Source organism: Culex pipiens, chromosome 2 (assembly GCF_016801865.2).
Source record: "Culex pipiens pallens isolate TS chromosome 2, TS_CPP_V2, whole genome shotgun sequence".
Taxonomy (NCBI): domain Eukaryota; kingdom Metazoa; phylum Arthropoda; class Insecta; order Diptera; family Culicidae; genus Culex; species Culex pipiens.
The window spans coordinates 162,925,677-162,946,273 of record NC_068938.1 but is presented as its reverse complement, the minus strand read 5'-3'; the positions used below and the strand labels follow the sequence as shown (position 1 = coordinate 162,946,273).

The 20,597-nt window shown below is 36.1% G+C and overlaps 1 protein-coding gene and 1 pseudogene across 3 annotated transcripts in view; both read left to right on the top strand.

The window, feature by feature from the left end:
• Nucleotides 1-20,597, top strand: part of LOC120416738 (5-hydroxytryptamine receptor-like) — a 341,954-nt gene that overhangs the window by 187,112 nt on the left and 134,245 nt on the right. The window lies entirely within an intron of this gene.
• Nucleotides 2,663-9,303, top strand: LOC120416733 (embryonic polarity protein dorsal-like; annotated as a pseudogene).

Below are 20,597 nucleotides of genomic sequence, written 5' to 3'. Positions count from 1 at the left end.
CGTCGACCGATGGCGCTTCAACATCCGCCAACATTCCCACCAGTAACAAGTTCGCGAGACTGAGTGACGAGGAAAGCAACAACAACAACACCGACGGTAGCACTACCGACGACGACGACGACGAGGGTCGTACACGGAAGAAAGTGATTTCGCCAAAAAAAGTAATTACTCCAAAGGAACGACGACCACCACCAATTTTTGTTTTAGACACGTTGGCGGACGATGTTGACGAGCAGCTGGAAGGCCTCGTGTACTGCCTCAAAATAGGTAAATCGTCAGTGCAAGTGTTCACATTTGACCAAAAGAACTTCGACCTGGTTGTGGAGAAATTGAAGCGTAAAAACTTCAATTTCTACACATTCGACCCCGTGCAGAAGACCGCTGTTAAGATCGTCTTGCAGGGGTACCAAGACCGCCCGACCTCCGTCCTCAAGGAGCACCTCTCGGGTGTCGGAATAACGCCGCGAGACATAAAAGTCCTCTCGCGGAAGACAACCGTTACAGATACACACACACTGTACCTGTTGTACTTCGATCGCGGCACCGTCAAACTTCAAGACCTGCGGCGGACTAAGGCGTTAGACGGTTTTTGGGTAAACTGGCGGTTTTACTCAAAAAATCCGACGGACGCAGCGCAATGTCACCGATGCCAGAAATTCGGCCACGGCTCGCGGAACTGCAACCTCCGGCCCCGCTGCGTGAAGTGCGGTGAGTCACACCTCTCGGAGGTGTGCGCACTGCCACGAAAGGCGGACTTGGGGGAAAACGCAGAACAAACCAAGCCGCGCGTAAAGTGCGCGAACTGCGGCGGTAACCATACCGGCAATTACCGCGGATGCGTCGCGCGGAAGTCCTACCTCGAGGAGCAGGAAAAGAGGAAGAAGAAAGCAGCAGCGTCCCACCCTTCTCAGCGAAGTGCGAGTGCAGCCGTTCCTGCAGCTGGCCAGCGAACGGTTCCAGCGGACTATTCAGCGTTCCCTCCTGGCTGGGGGCGATCGTTTGCCAGCGTGGTCGCTGCCGGTAGCGGCAATGCGGCCCAGCAAGAAGTCACCGGGGAAGATCTCTTTACCCTGCCGGAGTTCTTTGCTCTCGCGGGGGAGATGATGACGGACGCTGCCGTAACAAGGCGGAGCAATTTCTAGCCCTCGGGGAATTAATGATTAAGCACATCTATAAAGGATAAAAAATTGTGATCTAGTTTTAAGCTTTCTCTATTTCTATCCCCTTTCCCTTGCAATTTTAGTAAGTTTTTTTTTCTTATCTTTTTCTTACTTTCGGTAACCCCTTAACTACAAGCAACAATTGTTCCAAAATGGATTATGATGTAACACACAGCTGAAAGGAACTCCAAAACTCTGTTATGTATTCCAAAAGAACTTATTGTATATTGATAATTCACCAATAAAACCGAATTGAATTTTTTTTTATGATTTATGATTTATGATTTATGATTTATGATTTATGATTTATGATTTATGATTTATGATTTATGATTTATGATTTATGATTTATGATTTATGATTTATGATTTATGATTTATGATTTATGATTTATGATTTATGATTTATGATTTATGATTTATGATTTATGATTTATGTTTTATGATTTATGATTTATGATTTATGATTTATGATTTATGATTTATGATTTATGATTTATGATTTATGATTTATGATTTATGATTTATGATTTATGATTTATGATTTATGATTTATGATTTATGATTTATGATTTATGATTTATGATTTATGATTTATGATTTATGATTTATGATTTATGATTTATGATTTATGATTTATGATTTATGATTTATGATTTATGATTTATGATTTATGATTTATGATTTATGATTTATGATTTATGATTTATGATTTTATAATCATAATTTCCAAAGAAAAACAACCCAACAACCCTTTTTTCACATCATTCGATCCCTCTAAAATTCCAACAAAAAACAAAGGCAGTCTCCACCATAGTAAAAACAAAAGGATTATTTGACCAGCCATTAACTCGAACAAAATGAAACCATTGTCGGGTGGATCCTTTCAAGTAGTCCCTTATGCTTGTTCATTGTGATCCAACAACAAAACCGGGAGCCAGACCAGACCAAACTTTCCCGCCCATAGTGTGTGTGGACCAAACACAAACACATCCATGTTTAGCAAACACACACCCACATATAATGGGTGGCAAAATCGATGAAAATTATTAAAACAGTTGAAAAGTCCTCTTAGGATGTGAGTTAGAGAGGGGAAAAATAATGCGAAAAAGTGAAAACAGAACGTCGGAAGTAAAGCGGAACGCGCGAAAAAAAAGCTCATAAATGTCGACAATTTCATTGATTTATTGCGTGAGTTTTGGCGAAAATTTCAACTGCACAAACACACTGAAAGTCACCACTCGGGGGCACTGGCGGTGACAGCTGTTGGTTTATTAATATTTTTAAAGGGAGACTCGTAAAATATGCTGGTGATGGAAATTGCTGAAGGATGAATGTTATTGGTTTGGCGAGAAATTTATTTCTGTTTTTGATTGAAAATATTCAAGAGAATTTCTTACGACGACTTTGCTTCATCTCAAATCAAAGATATCGTTGCACGTGAATTAGGTGCGATAACACTAAGTGAACTCATAGTCGACAGTCGATCTCTCAATGAACCTGATAAACCAACGTGGTCCAATGAGGTTGTTTAAACTAACCAGAGAAACTAGAAATAAGAAAACAGGAAGTTTCGGGGGAATTCCTAAAATAATCAAGCGCAGAATCTCTGGAGACTCGCGCTCCCCTCAAACAACCTGTTTCTCCCGTTGAGAATCATCACAAACAGAGAAAAAGGGTGTGCGATCGTTCGAAGCAATGAAATATACACGCTGTACGAGGTCTTGGCCAGTTGCAGTCTGTGACGGGAGTAGAACGGGTGAACATCGATCGCGCGCGCAATGCGAAACTTGCAGCTGTTGAACAGTCAGATCGACGTGAGTGCAATGTTGATCCAGCAGCAGATGAATGGCGGAGAGCCGGCGGTCAGCGATATGGAAGGTAAGTCAAGATCAACGAGTGAAGTGGTGTAATTATCGGGATTCTGGTTTTGGTGAGAAGCAATGTGTTTGTTGTCGTTATGATATAGTGAAAAAATGATTTCACTTTAAAAGCTTTGTAAAACATGGTTAAAAATAAGACTAAAATAACCGAGAGTCAAACGATTCTTGAGGGTCCATGTTAAAGCAAATCAAAATAACCTATAGAATAAACGGCAGCTTATCAGATTTTCACTTCAAAAATGCGTTTTTATCAGATATTATCAGTTGGTTTTTCTTATTAAATTATAAATGTACGCTGAGTTTGTCACAGGAAATAAAAATTTGAATGAGTGTTGAAGGTTATTTTAAAGTTCATATCAGTGCTGTGGTTGAATGGTGGCATTCCCCCGGCGACATAGAAGTAACCGTTTGAGAGAGAGAGAATCTGAGCAAATAAGTCTCTCTGAGAATGATATTGATCGTTGTGTGGAAAGGCAAACATGTGATCGCTTGGAGTGTATTTTATCGTTCAACCAAATCATAAGATTTTATTTCAAAGATGACCAACAACTATTAAGAATGGAGCATTGTTAGGAAAAAATAATAAACTAAGAAAATATTTACAAAAGAAAAGAAAACTGCACATTTCTACTATTTATCAGGATGTTTCCATCAAGTTGCTTCTTTCTATAACAATTTTGAAAAAAAATAGTAATGCCATTAATATTTTATGAAATTTTCCTACAATTAATACAATTATGAGAAAACTAGATTCAAAAATAATTTTCGTAATTGAAAGACGCAACTTTTAGTACTCAGACATTTATAGGTCATCGCTGAAATTTTAAAGTTATCGCAGTTTTAGTGAAAAAGTAGATTTTTTTGCCAATTGCGTCATTTTTCCGTTTTTTGCGCGCGGCGCGTCTAAAAACGCGGATTTTATTTTCAAAAAATCATATCTCGGAATCCTGTTGATGAACTCCGGGGAATCCGATAAAAATATTTCCAGACATAGGCTCATTGGTCCAGACACCGTCAAAACGGCATTTTAAAGTTTCATTCGACCTTTTCATATGTTAGGCTAGATTTTTGAAACTTCTTACTATTTTTCTTTGAAAGGCCAATTTATCACCTTTATTGCGTATAAGACAATTGAAATCGGTTGAAATGGCGAGGAGTTATGATTTTTTGTAAAAAGTGGTTTTTGCGAAAATAGACGAAAATGGCCATTTTTCAAACCACCCTAACACGGCGTAGCTCACCCTAATGGTAGAACAAAAAAAATATGGGTCTAATTATTTCGGCCAGGGAACCCCCAGAAAAAATTTGAGCCCGATCCGAGCACTTTTGTTTTTTTCTATGCTGTTTTCGTGGGGAATTGCTGTATATCTACACCTTTTACGACCAAATTCCCTTATTTTTTTGGAATTTTTTTATATCCCCTTATTCAGAGGGTAGTTTTGAGCAACTTTTGCTCTACGAGATAATTTTATTTTCATTTTTTATGTTTTTCTTGCTTTATTTTAAACTAGTTTAATTTGTATTTATTTTGTTCAGTTAATGTTAGTTTCTGATTGTATTTGTTTTTTTCTTCTTCTTTCTCCTTATGCTTTTTAAGTTTTTCTTGTTTTTTGTTGTTTTACAGTCACTTTTAATTTTGTTTGCCTGTTTTTCTACTAAAGAACGATACCATAATTATTTATATTGTTTAAACATATGTAAAGGCATAGTCTGGGTTATTACAAAAATTTAGCATATTTATTTTTGCTTTAAATACATTTAATGACCCCTGGAAAACTACATTTTTAAAAACATTAGCAAAGTCACGTAACACAAGTCAAACATTTAAACAATATATTTCCTAAATTTTAATATTTCTTCCAAACTCTAAATCTTTTGATTGATAGTTATTTTTTCCAAAGCTATTTTATGATATTTTATGATTGGTTGAAAAAATGTTTTTTTTTGTAATTTTTAAATCAAAACTGATGAATATTTCATCATTTATTTTTTATGCATAATTGGTTGTATCATTGTGTAAAGAATTGGTAGAGGTAGGAAGAGGAGTAGACTAATGATGTACTGTGGTACGCGCGGCTGGTGCTACCCCGCGCAGTACTAATTCTCGCCTGTTTAGGTAGCAGTTCTGAAGTCGCTCTTTCTCTCTAATTTATATTTTCTCTGTGGTCCCACTCTCACCAAATTTACCAAATTAAAAGTAAGCTGGGATACTGCGATCGGTGGCGCGAAGATGCACCGACCTGATCCATGTATGTTACATTAGGGTGCCCAGAATATGGGACTTTTTCTCAAAACCTCGCTCCACAAGCTGATTATTGTTCCTTGAGCTATTTTAGGACTCTGGGCCAAATATGAGCAAAATCGGTCAACATTTACCCATTGATACTCGAAGGTGAAATTTGTATGGGAAAAATCGAAAAAATGTATGGAAAACTCAATTTTCTTACCGTTTGGTCTGCACGGTGCGCTACTTCCATCCAAATATTCTCAAAAGTGAGATTCTCAATGGAAATTTAATGCTCTACAACTTTGTAGAACATACCAAAGCTGTAAAACTCGATACTGAAAAGTTATTGGCGATTTAAAAAAGTCATTTTTGTATGAAAAACTTTTTTTTCACCAACTTTAGGCTCGGGTATCAATGGGTTAGTCTCAATCAATTTCGCTCAAAATTTGCACAGATGCTTAAAATAGCCCAAAAAACCGTTTTCCGCTTGTGGAGCAGGGGGTCATTTTTTCTGGGCACCCTAATGTTACATGTAGTTTTTTGTTAGAGTCAGATCCCAATAAACGTCCGTTGAAAGAAGTGCGGTCTGTTTGCGAGTGGCAAATAAAAGTTTGCGTTTTAAGTAGCCCGCCGTGTTTGATTTCCTCCGGAACTCTCCAGAGTGATCCGGCCCATCCGGTTCTGTACACATTGCTTAAAGCTTTTTGAAGAAAGCAATAAAAAAAAACGAGTGCCAGTGAGCAAAATTGAATTGAACATTCATATTTAAACAATTGTTGAATTACATACGGTTGCCATACATTTTTTACAAGAAGATAAATGTGGAAATTTGAAGAAAACTGGAACTAACGTGTTATCTTTTTAGAGATATTTTGGTATCAAAATTGCATCATTTTCACACCAAATCCCTGCAACTTTTGACAAAAAAGTTTAAATTAAATTAATTCAAATCAAAAGCAAGCTCTAAATGTTCTTCAACATTCACTTTTCTCGCAAACTTAACCAAAAATGCAATTAAAATTTTGAAAACTTAACTTTAAGAAAATATGCCGTCTTTATGCACACGAGTCTCCAAATTTGAGTCCATTTAGTCAACGCAGTGATGAGATATCCCAGCACTTAATTTTAAGCTTAGTTTGACCAATTTGTAATTTCTCAGCTAGTTTGTCCAATGTCATGCTATTTAAATATTTTGTTATCAAATAAGTAATCCAAACATATTTGAATAAAAATTTTATTTGATGTTTTTCTACTTTTTTTAATTGGATGATTTACATTTTAAAGTATTTTTTTTAAATATTTTTTTATGTTTTTAAATTTGTGTCCAATTAAGTGATTCTTGTGATTGCGGCATATGTCTCACTTTCAAATTTGGCGTTTATTTTTTAATAAAATATCAACAAATCATAGTTACGTTACGAGCTTCAATTTGTTGACAAACATATCTCAGCATAAATAATTCACCCCAGATTTATGAACAGGTTTAATCAATATTTTTTTGAACTAAATTTCACAGAAACTCGAATGGGGTCGGGTCAATTGCTGTTTGAGTTGGTAGAGTTTGTCCTTTATACTCCATCATTTGCAAACACGAGGTTTGTTCATATCACCAGTAATCATTTTGTGGCATTCCCCGAAAACCAACAAAAAAAAGAAAAGGAGAGTTCGAGAGAGAGAGAGAACTGTGAAACCTAATCTCAGAGAGACTTTCTGGAATTTTTTTTTTAAGAATAACGCAAATACAATTTTAGCGGACTTTTGTATGTATCGTAAATATTTTTTTTATTAAACATATGGTATTCTACAATCAACTTGTTTGGTGTTATGATAACAATAGAAACGAGAATATCACTCTAAGAAGAGTGAGAATTTTCGTTCTCCTCTCACAAAGCCAAAGTTGTTTCTCGTACTCAGGCTTTGATATTGCAATTACGTCGGGAATACCACAAAAACTGTGATAATTACCGTTCTTGTTGTGATTCATTAGCTGACATTTACAAAAAAAATGGTTTTGCTCCACCAACAAGTTAACATATAAAAAAAATTAGAAGTCGTAAAACAAAATGCAAAATGTCGTAGTTGTGCAAAGAATTTAATCATAAATTTACCTCCATGTAAACAATCAATATAAATTGCGAATGAAATACCACGACTCGGCTGCAAACGTGTGCCTCCAGCGAGTGTCAAGTCAGCGTGTGTGAAGTATTTACCACAACAGTTAGAGTCTCCCAACAACAACAACAACATACTGAAGCGGTCACTTACTGGCAAACTCGTTTCATCAGTGTTTAAATGCATTCTAACATTTACTACGGTGTTAATGCCCAGAAATCCGTTTTTTTTTTATTTTGTAAACTTATAATTGAAAACAATTAGAATTCGTATGATCTCCACAAGCTCCTTAAGATCAATAAATTTATTATTTTTTTACTATTTTTCCCTCCGTGCCTTCCGTTCTAATGAGAACATCTGTACAATCGCAAAGCACGTGTCACGAGCGTGGCGCGAAGTATTTCCCATGCAACTGCAATTAGCTTCCTTCAGCACTTCGCGTCACTCGCAAGAATGAACTCAACGAAGGGGGATTGTTTACATTGACCGCGGGGTTTTACCCGGCACTGAATGAAATCAACTGTGTTTACTATTTCATAATCTTACGTGTTGATTCTCACTTTCAGTGTCCAAAGAATACACTCCCCTCAAAGCACCACCCCAGCTACCCCCGCCCGTGCCCCAGATCGTCATCACTGAGCAACCCCACCCAAAACTACACCGGTTCCGGTACCAATCCGAGCAACGTGGATCCACCGCCGGTTCGATTCTGGGCGTTCGAGCCTCTGGAGACCGTCCCACGTACCCCACGATCGAGATCCAGGGCTACCACGGCCCGGCAAAAATCGTAATTTCTTGCCTCAGCACGGACGACCCTCCTCGGTTACATCCCTACCGGTTGATTGGACGTCCCGAGTGCCGCCACGGACTGTGCGTGCTCCGCGTCGGTCCGGAGTCCGGGATGACCTGCTCGGTTAATAATTTGGCGGTGCAGAGTGTGCTGAAGAAGGACGTGGCGAAGGAGTTGGAGCAGCGACAGCAGTGCTACCCGAATCCGTTCAAAGTTCCTGTTGGGGACGCCTCTACCATCGATTTGAAGAAGGTCAGGTTATGTTTTGAGTTGTACTTGGAGACGGCACCCGGGCAGTTCCGGGTGGTTCACCCTCCGGTACTGACGGACACCGTCTACGATCGGAAGTACAACCCGGATCTGGTCATCAGCGAGATGAGCCACTGCCGGGCTCCGGCTTCCGGCGGTAAGCAGATCATGCTGCTTACTGACACGGTGAACAAGGAGGACATCCGGGTGCGGTTCTCCGAGGATCGTCCGAATCACCTCGGGGGATTGTGGGTGGCGTACGGAGCGGTTCGACGCGTTCATCGGCATGTGGCGGTCGTTGTGGAGACGCCGGCTTACGACGACCCGGAGATCACCAGCTCCGTTATGGTAGCAAAGCGTAACTTGAACAATTTTCTGGACGTTACTAACCATTTCATTACAGGTTCAAATCCAACTGGAACGCACGACGGATGCGGAGCTGAGCAAACCGCTAAGCTTCGAGCTTCATCCTAGTCACAACCGGATTCCCAAGCAGGAAGTCCAATCTCCAACCTCAAACATTCCAGTCACGCAAGAACCAACTCCTGGACCGTCGTACCTACCACCTCAGCAAGACCCAAATCTTCTGCCAGTGCTGTTCTCCCTGGAAGATCTTCTATACCTTCCGCCGGTGCAGCAAATCGATCCCCGAATCCCAAACCCGCAGCAGTTTGGCCAAGAGTTGAACAATTTCAGCGTGCTTGAAGTAGGTAGCGCTGCGCGTAACGCTCCCGTAACGGAGGAACAGGTCGAAAATTTGTCCTGTGAAATGCTGGAATTTCGTATTGATGACATGTTGAACTTTTGAGGTCGGTTTTGTCATTAGTTTTGTTAAGTTATTAGTTAATAAGCAATAAACTGAATCATTTTTTTTTACAAAACTTCAACCATTCTGCATTTCGATGTCACCAAAAACCGAAAGAATCCAAAAAAAAATCAAAAGCGTCACAACTCCACATCATAATCCCACAAGTCACCAGAAATCGCTACCGCTGGCAGTTTGACATTCCCGCAAAAACGCCAAACGGAACGGAATGCACCTCAAAAGCCACAGATTTTCGGTTCACCTGGTTTACCTGGTAGGGGTCTCTGTCGAGCATGCCACCATCAGCATCGCGACGTCAATAGCGGGGAAATTCCGCCAAGGTATTGAAATGCTGTCTACCGAGTATGATGGCTGTGGAATGCCATCGATGATATCCCACGAAGATCTGCGTAGCAAAGGCAAACATCCGGCGGATATCGTTTTGTGTGGCTTTCTCAGAATCATGATTTGTAAATAAAGTTAGGGTGGGCCTTAAAAAAACAATTTTTCAAAATTATGATTACTGTTAAGGGGTCGTGCATAAACCACGTGGCCTTTTTTTCGAGATTTTTTGACCCCCCCCTCCTCCCTCATGGTTTTTCGTGTTTTCGCGCCAAATTATTTAAACAAATAAAAAGTTTTGTTTCAGAAAAACAGATATTTTCATTTTATATTAAGGAAAATATCAAGCTATAAAAGCTCCTGGTTAATATTTAATTTATTCCAAACATTGAAAAAAAAACACCCAACTAAAGCAACTTTTCTTTTCAATTAAGCATGATTGATTCCAATGATTCAGTGTGTCCAAAAAAAGTCGAGTTGTGTCATTTATTTCTCCATACATGAATCAGAGACAGGGACAAACATTCAATATAACGCCCTTTTGAAATGTTAGTCTTGATTTAATTTTTTTTTTGAAAATATTGTTTCCAAAAAGATCGGAAAATTTTACGAATGTTTTATATATTAACATTGAAAATAGGACCATTAGTTGCTGAGATATCGACATTAGAAAATAGTGGGTTGTTTGGGTGAGACTTAGTATAAACATCCATTTTTCTGTTTTTAAATCTTTACATGACAATATCTCAGCAACTAAAGGTCGTATCAACAAAGTTTAAAAAAAGCAAAATTTAGAGAATTTTCTCGGCTTTTCAAAAATATTTTTTTCAAAAGAGGGCAAACATGGGCACTAATTTTGAAAAATGAAATAACTATTTTTGAAAAAGTTACCCTAAAAATTGCTATAACTTGAAAACGGTGCACTTTATGAAAATTTCATTAAAGTACTTTTTGATTGCAAATTCGATTTTACATCGAAAAATTATGTTGAAAAATTGTTGACACCAATATTTCGATTTTTTAAAAAAATAAGTATTGATTTAACAAATCATAACTCGGTCAAAGATTTTTTGCTCAACCTGGAAATTTCTTAAAAGTTGGCATTGGCATATTAAAAAATAAAAAAAGTGTTTTTTTGCAAATCAAGTTTAAGTGAAATTAAAAATCAGCAAAAAAAATACCATTAATCATTTTTTTTCAGTGTAGTCCTTATGCATACCTACAACTTTGCCGAAGACACCAAATCGGTCAAAAATTCCTTCAAAAGATACTGATTTTTGAATTTTCAAATTTCATTAGCTGCCAATTTTTTATGGAAATTTATATGGACAAACTAATGATGCAAAATGGCTTCTTTGGGCAAACCAAAGGCACCATAAAAGTTTCAGACGGATTAAAAAAATCAAAAGTAAAATTAATGAATAAAGACCGATATTGTAGAGAATTGCTCGGCTGTACACACAAAAAAATATTTCCGAATGTTACATCATTTATGATGTAACACTTTTGCACGTCATTAAACATTTAAATTTAAATGCAATTTGATGTAAATTTGCAACAAATTATACGTAAAACATGATTTTACGTGTGATTCAACCGTTTACGTCGAATCTCAAGTTTACATCAACTGAGTTTACATGTGATTCATTTTTCCGTGTCGAAAAAATTCGCATATTTTTTTCTGTGTACAAACAAAAGTTATGTGAAAATAATCTAAAAAATCGATTTCGTGTCTTTGGCAAAGTTGTAGACAACGCGCTTAAAAAGATTGAGCTAAAATTTGGAATTGATTTTACATTTTTTTTTTTCAGTTCTTTAAATAGGCTATCTGAAAGAGCAGGAAATTATCTACGATTAAAGATTTTGAATCCAATTTTTGGTTGCTGAGATAGGGGAACTATACCCTTTCTCAGCCTATTTCTATTATCGGCCTATCAGCACTTTGATCATGAATTACAGCTTTCATAAAGTGTTTTTGACTGTTCCAAAGTTATAAATAGCTCAAATAAAAGTGAGCAAGCAACTCTCCATTGATGATACATCTGAAAATGTTGATTTAATAGCGGAAAACGGAAAAGTGATGAGAATTGGTCGAACGGCTTAGAGTGATTAAAATGGGTATATTTCCCCTATTAACTCAAAATATATACAAAAAAAAATTAAATATAAGTTATTTTTTCAATCATCGATATCTTTGAAATTATTATCACTGCGACGCTCTAGGCCCTACGGCATTGTGTTGAAATTTGGTTCACAAATTGATATCGGCATTTGAAAATCAAGTGAATCTTTAAAACCTAAATTATTTTAATGTGTCTACATATTTGAGTGGTTTTGTCTATTTTCTATTACAGTATATTTTCTCAGTTTAATGAAAAACAAATATTTTCAGGAAAGGGCACCTTTGGCCCCTATTTTTTCAAAATCTTTAAACTAATTAAGAAACAAAAACAATGTTTGCTTGAAATTTGTTTTTTTTTTCTTCTAAAAATCTAAAATGTTTGCCCATGTTTCTCTTTGGCTCAAGAGATAATCCCTGTTGTGTATTTTATATTTTATGAAATGTTATGAAATATAACAATCCGAATACCTTTTAGCCCAAAATATTCATCAAATTTTTTGGTGAATCGTAAAGTATGTTTCGTTCGATTTTTCGTGACTGGTTATTTTTTAATGTTAGACGTTTCACTTGCAAATGAGGAAGTGAAACTGAAATTTTGCGCGATAATCCTGAAATTGGGGTTTTAAGTTTCTTTTTACTTAAAAAAAATATTGCATGAGAGAGAAGAGACAAGATATCTTGAGTTTGTTTTAAGTGTCAAAAGGAAATCTTTCAATTAAGATTCTTCGATCACTTTTAGGACCAATAATTACCGTAGCTAAGATCTAAGATTTTGATTTTTTTTTTCTCAGAGAATCATTTTTAGACACCACATTTAGAATACATATTCAGTCTATTGCCTTGTTACGAAAATCTTATATAAATTGTCAGCAATATTTATTTTTTAAATTGTTCGAAAATAGAAATATCGAAGAGTACATCTACTCCAATGCAAATTTGCAAGCACATTTTTAGCTACAAGATACCATCAACATAAAAAGGAAATTTTGTTTGCATTTTGGTACGCTTTTTTAGGGGGATATTAACATTGGATACTGTCACTTTATTTTTTAACAGCTTTGAAACTTTTGTAGGAAGGAGTTACATGTGTATCAGGAAGTGTTCATTCAATAACAGACACAAAGTATTGATATGAATCTGCCGAAATATAAAATTAAATATTGAATTGGAAAATATTGTGACATTGAAATATAAGTAATAAGCTAAAGTGTAACATAATATTTATGCATATAAGTAAACTAATTGCGCGTATTTTTTTTGTTTTTTTCATAGAAAAGTTTTTTTTGAAAGGCCACGTGGTCAGCCGTCGACCCCCCCCTCCCCCCCATGGCTTTTCATGTTTTTTTTCGGTCGGATTTTGGACCCCCTCCCCCCCCCTAAGGAGGCCACGTGGTTTTTGCACGACCCCTTAACAGGTAGATTAGTTAAATACAAAAACTTATTATTTTAGAACCACCCTAAGCATGACTTCTGATACAGTTAAAGATATTTCCGAACAGAGATGTGAATTGCCAACGTACAGATGAACACAATAAGGGGACGAAACATCTCGCAAATTTTAGTTCTGCAGCAGTAATGGTTTCCTCTGAATGGTACGTTAAAGTCAGGATCAAACCCGTTCCGTCAAAAGCTTTGGTTCGCCGAGAAATGCAACAACGCAATGAAAGCTTTGATGAACGTGCGCCTTGTAATGAAACTCGTTAACAATCATGATGCGTAACGATTTCTGAGAAGAAATTATGAACCTGCAGCATGTTGAAGTGCATATTCTGTCATCAAATGTATCAACTACGATGACGAGGAAGAGTTTGCAACACTGAACTATTATGATAGATATGCATTTAATTATTGTTGATTGTGGAACCGTTTTTTTTTAATTTTTTTTAAATATGTAGTTTCATGGATTTCAGGTCAGAACGCGTTTGACACACGTACAAGCCCGACCAACATTTGTAATTATTACTCGGGACTCCGGAAACCAAACTCAACAAAACTCAACAAAACAACGTGTTTGTTATTGTTTACATTGTGTGCTCTCGTTTTTGTTTATTCAAGGTCAAACATTGAAACGCGTTTTTCTCGGAACGACAAAAAGTGACGTACTACAAGATTGCACGACAGCGTCTATCTTATATCTAACTTTAAACTCATTTGAGTTTCTTTTTTTGCTTTTCAAATAAATATTTAGTTTGAAGGGATTGTCTCCGAATAGAAAAAAAAATAATTTACTTACAATTTAAATCAGTAATTCTGGTTGTTTTAAATTAAATTATGAAAATTTAATCTACCTTTCCACCAACCATTAATAAATCATGTACCCATAATTTGACACGCCCGATTACTCTTAACAATGATTAATGGGTCCTTAAATTACACGCTTCGTGTAAACATTTCATATTTAAATTACGCCTGTCAATGGTGTGCCAACACTTCAGGCCACTAAATAAATTATACCAAGCCCCTCAAACCCCAGCCATTCTGGCGCACACTTGAAACCCCTGATTCAATCTCCAACCAACCAAACTCTTACCGCGTGTATCGTTGAATGAATTTTTAACTAGCCCGTAGTTCATTTTAGCGTGTAAATAAGTGGCCTCTTTTTTGCCCGATGAAAATGTTTAAACGAATGCAAAAAAGAGCAAGCCAAACGAGGCTGCGATTATTTATTCATTGAGCTATTTTACGACGGAACGCGCCAAATTAGCCCGGCATTTCCCCACCTTCCACTCCAGTAGTCCCGGTAGTTGCGGCCGCTAATTGAAATGTATAGCCATAAATTATGAATAATTCTGCTCAATTTTCACCACTCGACGACCCTATTATAGGGTCTACCCAACCCGACCCCCTTGTGCATGCCGAGCGGGAAAATTTGTTTGAGTTTGTTTTACATTTTACTAGAAACTACGACCATCACTACTACTACTACTACTGCTACTATAAAAGGGTGCAGTTCGTTAGTGGAAAATGGATGTGGGCTGGTGTGGGTGTATGCATATCTGGTCCAGTTCCGGAGAAGGAAAGATCAGTTGACACTTCTAGCACATCCAGGTCCCAGCTGAAGTTGTACTATTTGCTTTTAATTTGAATCTATTTGAATTTGATTAAGCATAACCTGCGTTCTTGAAGCAACGGCGGCAGCAGCAGCTCTAGTGAGATTGTACAAACACTGATGAGCTTGCTTGAAACGGGGGGCTAAATTTGAGATATTGCACTGCATAATCTGCGAGTCTACATGCTCATTGGATGACATATTCTTGAAATATGTGTCACAAACGAAAATCCCCTCATTACTATATTTATAACACCTAAACCAATAAACACGAGTGAAATATTTGAGAAAATATCAAAACAAAGCACAATTTAGAAATCTTAGGCAAGCAATACAGTATTTTTTTTTTAAAATAAGTGAAGTCCTTTTTTCAATCAGCGGAAAAGTTGCTGAAATATCGTCATCTGAATTTTGGACAAAAAAGGAACAGTATGTTATTCCATTGAGAAACTAATTTTGGCAGATTAGAACCTTTACAGCTTTTAAAAACGTTTTCTACAAAAAAAAAATACAAGCAATTCAAAATTAATTTTCCTGCATTGATAATATTCAGCATATTTGGGCTCGTTGGAAAATCTTTGGATTTTTTGTGAACTCCAACGTCCACTGGCTCAAAAAGTTATATATTTCGAGAGAAAAATGACTGCAATACTTAGATTTTTTGATAACTTAGTCCGATGCAACTATTTTTCCAAGCTTTTGTTCTTCCCAGGGTCAAGGGGGAGGAGGTAAAAAAATTAAAACAAGCCAAAGTCTTAACAATACAACGCAAAAAGCTTAATTTTAAACTTTTACGATATTTTTTTCGCAAAAAAAAACTTTTTGCAGTTTTGTACATTGAAAATTCACTAAAACTCAAAATATTTTTTAATTAACTCAAAATGTGAAAAGAGACTTTAAACGCAGTTGAATGCATGTAACATTGTTTTCAGCTGAATTCACTTAAAGGTGCATTGAAATTTTGTAGTTTAAAATATTTATTTGCTCCCTATTTTTCGCACCGTTTATAAAGGACGGGAGAGAATAAAAACTTTTAAAAATATTTGCAATAGCTTAATTATTGCAAAACAACTGAACTGGTTATAATGCATTTTAAACAGTTTAGAGATTTCGATATTTTTTCATGCAAAAGGGTAAACTTTCTAAAATCGACCGATTTTATAATTTGTAAATATATTTTGTTGATAAATCTGAAATTATTGAACAGGAAATTAGAAAATTTGATACGACTATTTAAGTCTCTATACAATTTAGGAAGCTGTTCATACAAAAAAGCCAAAGACTATTCGAAAATCTTTATCTTATGAAGGAATTTTCTGATAGGATTGGTATCTTGTGTTAAATGTTGTCCCATTTTCAAAATAACATTTTTGTCACAAAAAGTAATGTACCTTAAATACCGTTTTTTAATTCATTATTTTTCTATAGTTTTTACGGGACCAGAAAATGCAACCTTTGAGCAGGACTTTTATACCGTTATACATTTTTTCTTATAAGTCCTTGAATTGGAATTATACTTCATTGTTATTTTCCAAAATCATGTTTAATAGTTTAATAGGCAATCCAAAAGAACTTAATTTTTTTAATGCACCATTTACAAATTATTGCTATTTTTTTGGTAAATTTCAGGTTTAAATATATATTTTTTTGTTATTTAAGAATTAAATATGAAGAAAATTTTCAATGCTTTCCAGAATTATAATTGATATTTTCTGAGTATTTTTCAATTAGTCTTAACTTTTGAACTGGCATCTTTTGGTCGGATTCTTAAAGTTGAAAATGAAATATTTGTGAAATTTTACAAAAAAAACTTTACTTAATCCACCTTTAGGTGATTGATGCCTTCCTCACATTCATAAATTGAATACACTACACAGCCTCAAAAAAGTGAATTAATAACATTTGTTTGTATCAAAATATCTGAGATCCGGCCTCAAAAAAGTATATCAAAAATACTAAAGTACTTATAACTTTTGATAGGGTTGTCAGATTCTCAATTTTTTGGACTCTTTGAAAAGATCTCTTGATTACCCATCCAACGATAGGTCGCATTTTAGAACCAGACATGGTTTTCATCAAAATATGTGAGATCCGGCCTCTGAAAAGTGTATAAATAACACTTAAGTGGTTACATCTTTTGATAGATTTGTCAGATCTTCAATGTTTAAGTCTCGTTGGAAAGGTCTTTTAAATACCTCTCTAAAAATGTATATCTTGACGGGTTTTCTTACAAAAACCACCCAATCTTTCGAAGTTTAGCTGAAATCGTTTTTTAAGCATAACTTTTGAAGTACTTTTCTAAACTTCATAATATTAACTAGGGTCTTGTTGGACCCCAAGACGGATCGAATAAGATCAAAACGGTCCAAATCGGTTAAGCCAGTCCTTATATAATCGTGTGCATATTTTTCGGTGCACGGACTTACAGACATACACACGCACAGACACGAATTTCATTTTGAGTCGATAGGTATACGTGAAGGTGGGTGTACGAGGTCGAATAAAGAAGTTCATTTTTCGAGTGATTTTATAGCCTTTCTTCATTGAGGTGAGGAAGGCAAATATGGGATTTTTTTAGGGTGGAACTATTTTTTCTGAGAAGTTCCAAGCAATACCTACAACTTTGTCAAATACACTAAAGCGATCAGTAAATCCTTTCTCAAGAAACAGATTTTTGATTTTTTTAAGAGCCTTTTTGAATGGACTATTTCTTAAATTGCATGGAGACTTTTATGGGCAAGCTTATGATGCAAAATTTGAAAGTTTCACCTTAGTACTCAACACGATCTGTAGTTTACGCAAAATTAATTCTCAAGCATTTGTTCAGTTATTTGGAAAATTACTCAAAGTCATAAGTGACATATAACGGCTGAACGGTTTCCAAGCTTTACAAATTGAAATTTATTGATTGCTCAAATCAAATACCCGATTCACTCGAGCTCTTACTCAACCGCTTACACAGGCGAGAGATCCTTATCCCGGGTTGCAAATCTAATCCGATTCCCAGCACTCATTCATTCGATCCAAATATACTGTGCTCAATAGTGGGCAAAGCCCGGTCAAGGATAATGATGTTGTGCTAGCATAGGAAGGATGCACTCACATGTGAAAAATGGGCAAAGCATAATATTTGCGCAACGGAGTTGGGGATGTGGAAGGGAGGAGGGGGCAATTCAATGACGAATGCCCCCGTCTCTCTATTCATGGAACGAAACCTCCTTTTGGAACTGCATCCGGTTGGATGGGCAAACTGAATGCTGGACCGAGTCTCGTTTGGATTGAATGGGACCTAGTACGTAACAAAGAGTAGAGATGGAAAATTAAATCTACTTGCAGAATAGAGTTGGTATTGGCAGAAAGTAGGGTAAGTGGGCTGTTTATGGTCAGATTTTTTGTGTGTGTTTGTTGGTTTCGGTTGAGTGAATTCGAAAAGCTTGAAATAATGGCATTAGGCACAATAGAAGAAAAGTAAACAAGAAGGGAAAATATGAAATTGAATATAGGAAGAGATCCTTCAGAAGGTACGAATGCAAGCAATAGAGATTTATTGGAGCTTACCTGTGAAGGAGCTTTAGAAATTCAAACTTCCGGGTAATGGATGCTCGAAAAATGCCGAAGCCATTGAACGTCACAAAAGCTCATTGAAGTATTTATTCTTGTGAAAGATATCAATACTTTTCTTCTCAAATATATAACAAAGAAGCTTTATATTGCTTCTGTCTTACTCCAAACGTGCCAAGTAATCGGTCTTAGCCTGTCCACCACTATCATCCTGAGGTCCAGGGGAAAGTGATAGCCAGATCATCAAAGACGCTGCCACAATCCCGCAACGCAAACCAAAGATTATGCAGACAGTATAATCTGTGATGTGCTTGCTGCTGCTGCAGTAGGACAATATCTCACCCGGACGATGATGAAGCAAAATCTTAGCTGATGGTCACACCACGTGGACTTGGGCAGAGCGAAGATGGCAGCGAGTAGATAAGGGTTCAAATGTCACGGCTTAATGACAGTTATCTTGGAAATGTGCCATCTTCTCGGGGGCAACGTTGTGATTAAAGAGACTGTGTAAAGAGATGGAACCTAAAAGTTAGTAAACTCATTTTTTTTCGATTTCTTAACCCAAACCCACCCTGTTACGTTACGACGACCTGACGCTAAAGGCGGAGATCTCAGCTTAGTGACTCCGTCTGAATCCGAAACTGTCATCTCCTTGTCCCTTTCGGCTAGCCGTTGATCTTTTTGATGAGATTAATGATGGACGTGCACGCTGGCAGGATGGAGCTTTAATTTGTTTGCAGAGCTGGAAGGCAGTGAGTCAAATTTAAGATTCTAGGGTATATTAACTTGAATTGCTCTTTTATAATATTTTCATAATTGAAAGTTTATTTGGTGAATTTATGTAAATATTGCAACGTTTAATACATTGTAGATGCCCCGAAAAATATTGTTCACAAAGAATTATTTAACCGTGAAAGAAGAAAATACCTTCGTACTATGGCTTTGTCTGAAGATTGTGGACGTGTCTTGGCATAAATAAGTTACTACTGCTTTGCTGGGTGACTTTTTAATCCAACCGTGACTGGCAAAAATACATCTTGCAATCATTGAATGAAATAAGGTAAAAAGCAAAAAACTTCGTATTTTAGATGCTGGGATGGACTGGACACTTTCTCCGGGCTATTATACCAGTGGGAAAATTTTAAAAATTGATGTTGCGATTTCCTTGGTATTTGCGAGTTACAGCAAACAGCTGAAAAAAAACGTCAAACCGTTGTAACGTCACGGCAGAATGTTTCACTGACATATTAAACATGAAAAGCTCACATTTTCCATATGCTCTGAGGAAAGATGACGAAACTATGGCGATCATACTAAAAATTACGCTTTGCAATATTAAGCACTAAACCAGGGGTGCCCTACCTTTTGAACCTTTCTTTTTTGAAGCGATGACGGGCTGGATAAAATATAATTTTTAATGCCGAGAATGATAAAAATTCAAACGTCGAACAAACTCATCATCATTTAAACTATTTTAAAGAGGTGAAATTCCCTGAAAATTATGACAGCTTTACCAACAGTTTTATTCTTTTTGTAATCAAAAAGATCATGTTTCTAAAAAGGTGCCCATTTTTCAATCAAATTTCCAATTCAGAAACTTAACTAAACTAAAATTTTTATCCCATCAAGTTCTTCTTGAAACATGACAATCGATGAATGTTTCGCAAAGTTAGGAGCATTTCAATCACGACAAAAATTTGCTTGTACCAAGCATTTCTTTGAATTTATGCAAATATGTTTATCCTTAAAATTTGCGTCTTTTTCCGATCTGTGATCCCAAAATTCAAAATAGGTTAAAATTCTCAAAGCGCCACATTAGATTAAACATTAGATTAATTCTATGTATGCCATGTAGTTTACAATCGATTTTACATGTTTTTTTTTTTAAATGATATAAATAAAAAACAATTTGATGTATCTATTATGTTTTGCCCCTTGATTTTTTGTGTTTCAAATTGCATTTTCTGAATTTTCAATGTTCAAAGCATTTAAAAATAATTAGTAAGTATTTTTTCTAAAATGCTTACATAATCAAAGAAACTTCTTCATTTATTATTTGTAGAACAAATTAAAAAAAAATGGGATTCAAAACTCAATTGATTAAATTTTAACTGGAGTGCCAAATCAAAAAAAGTACAGGCTATGGATTATTATATTACCCATTGGATTGGATAAGCTATTAAATTCTTTCAAGCCTAATTGAAATCTGCAATCTCATAATTTGCCATCTATATTTCTAAGTTTACTTTAAAATAGGACGTAACCTAGGATGTTTTCAGGCAAGCTTTCGTCCTTTTG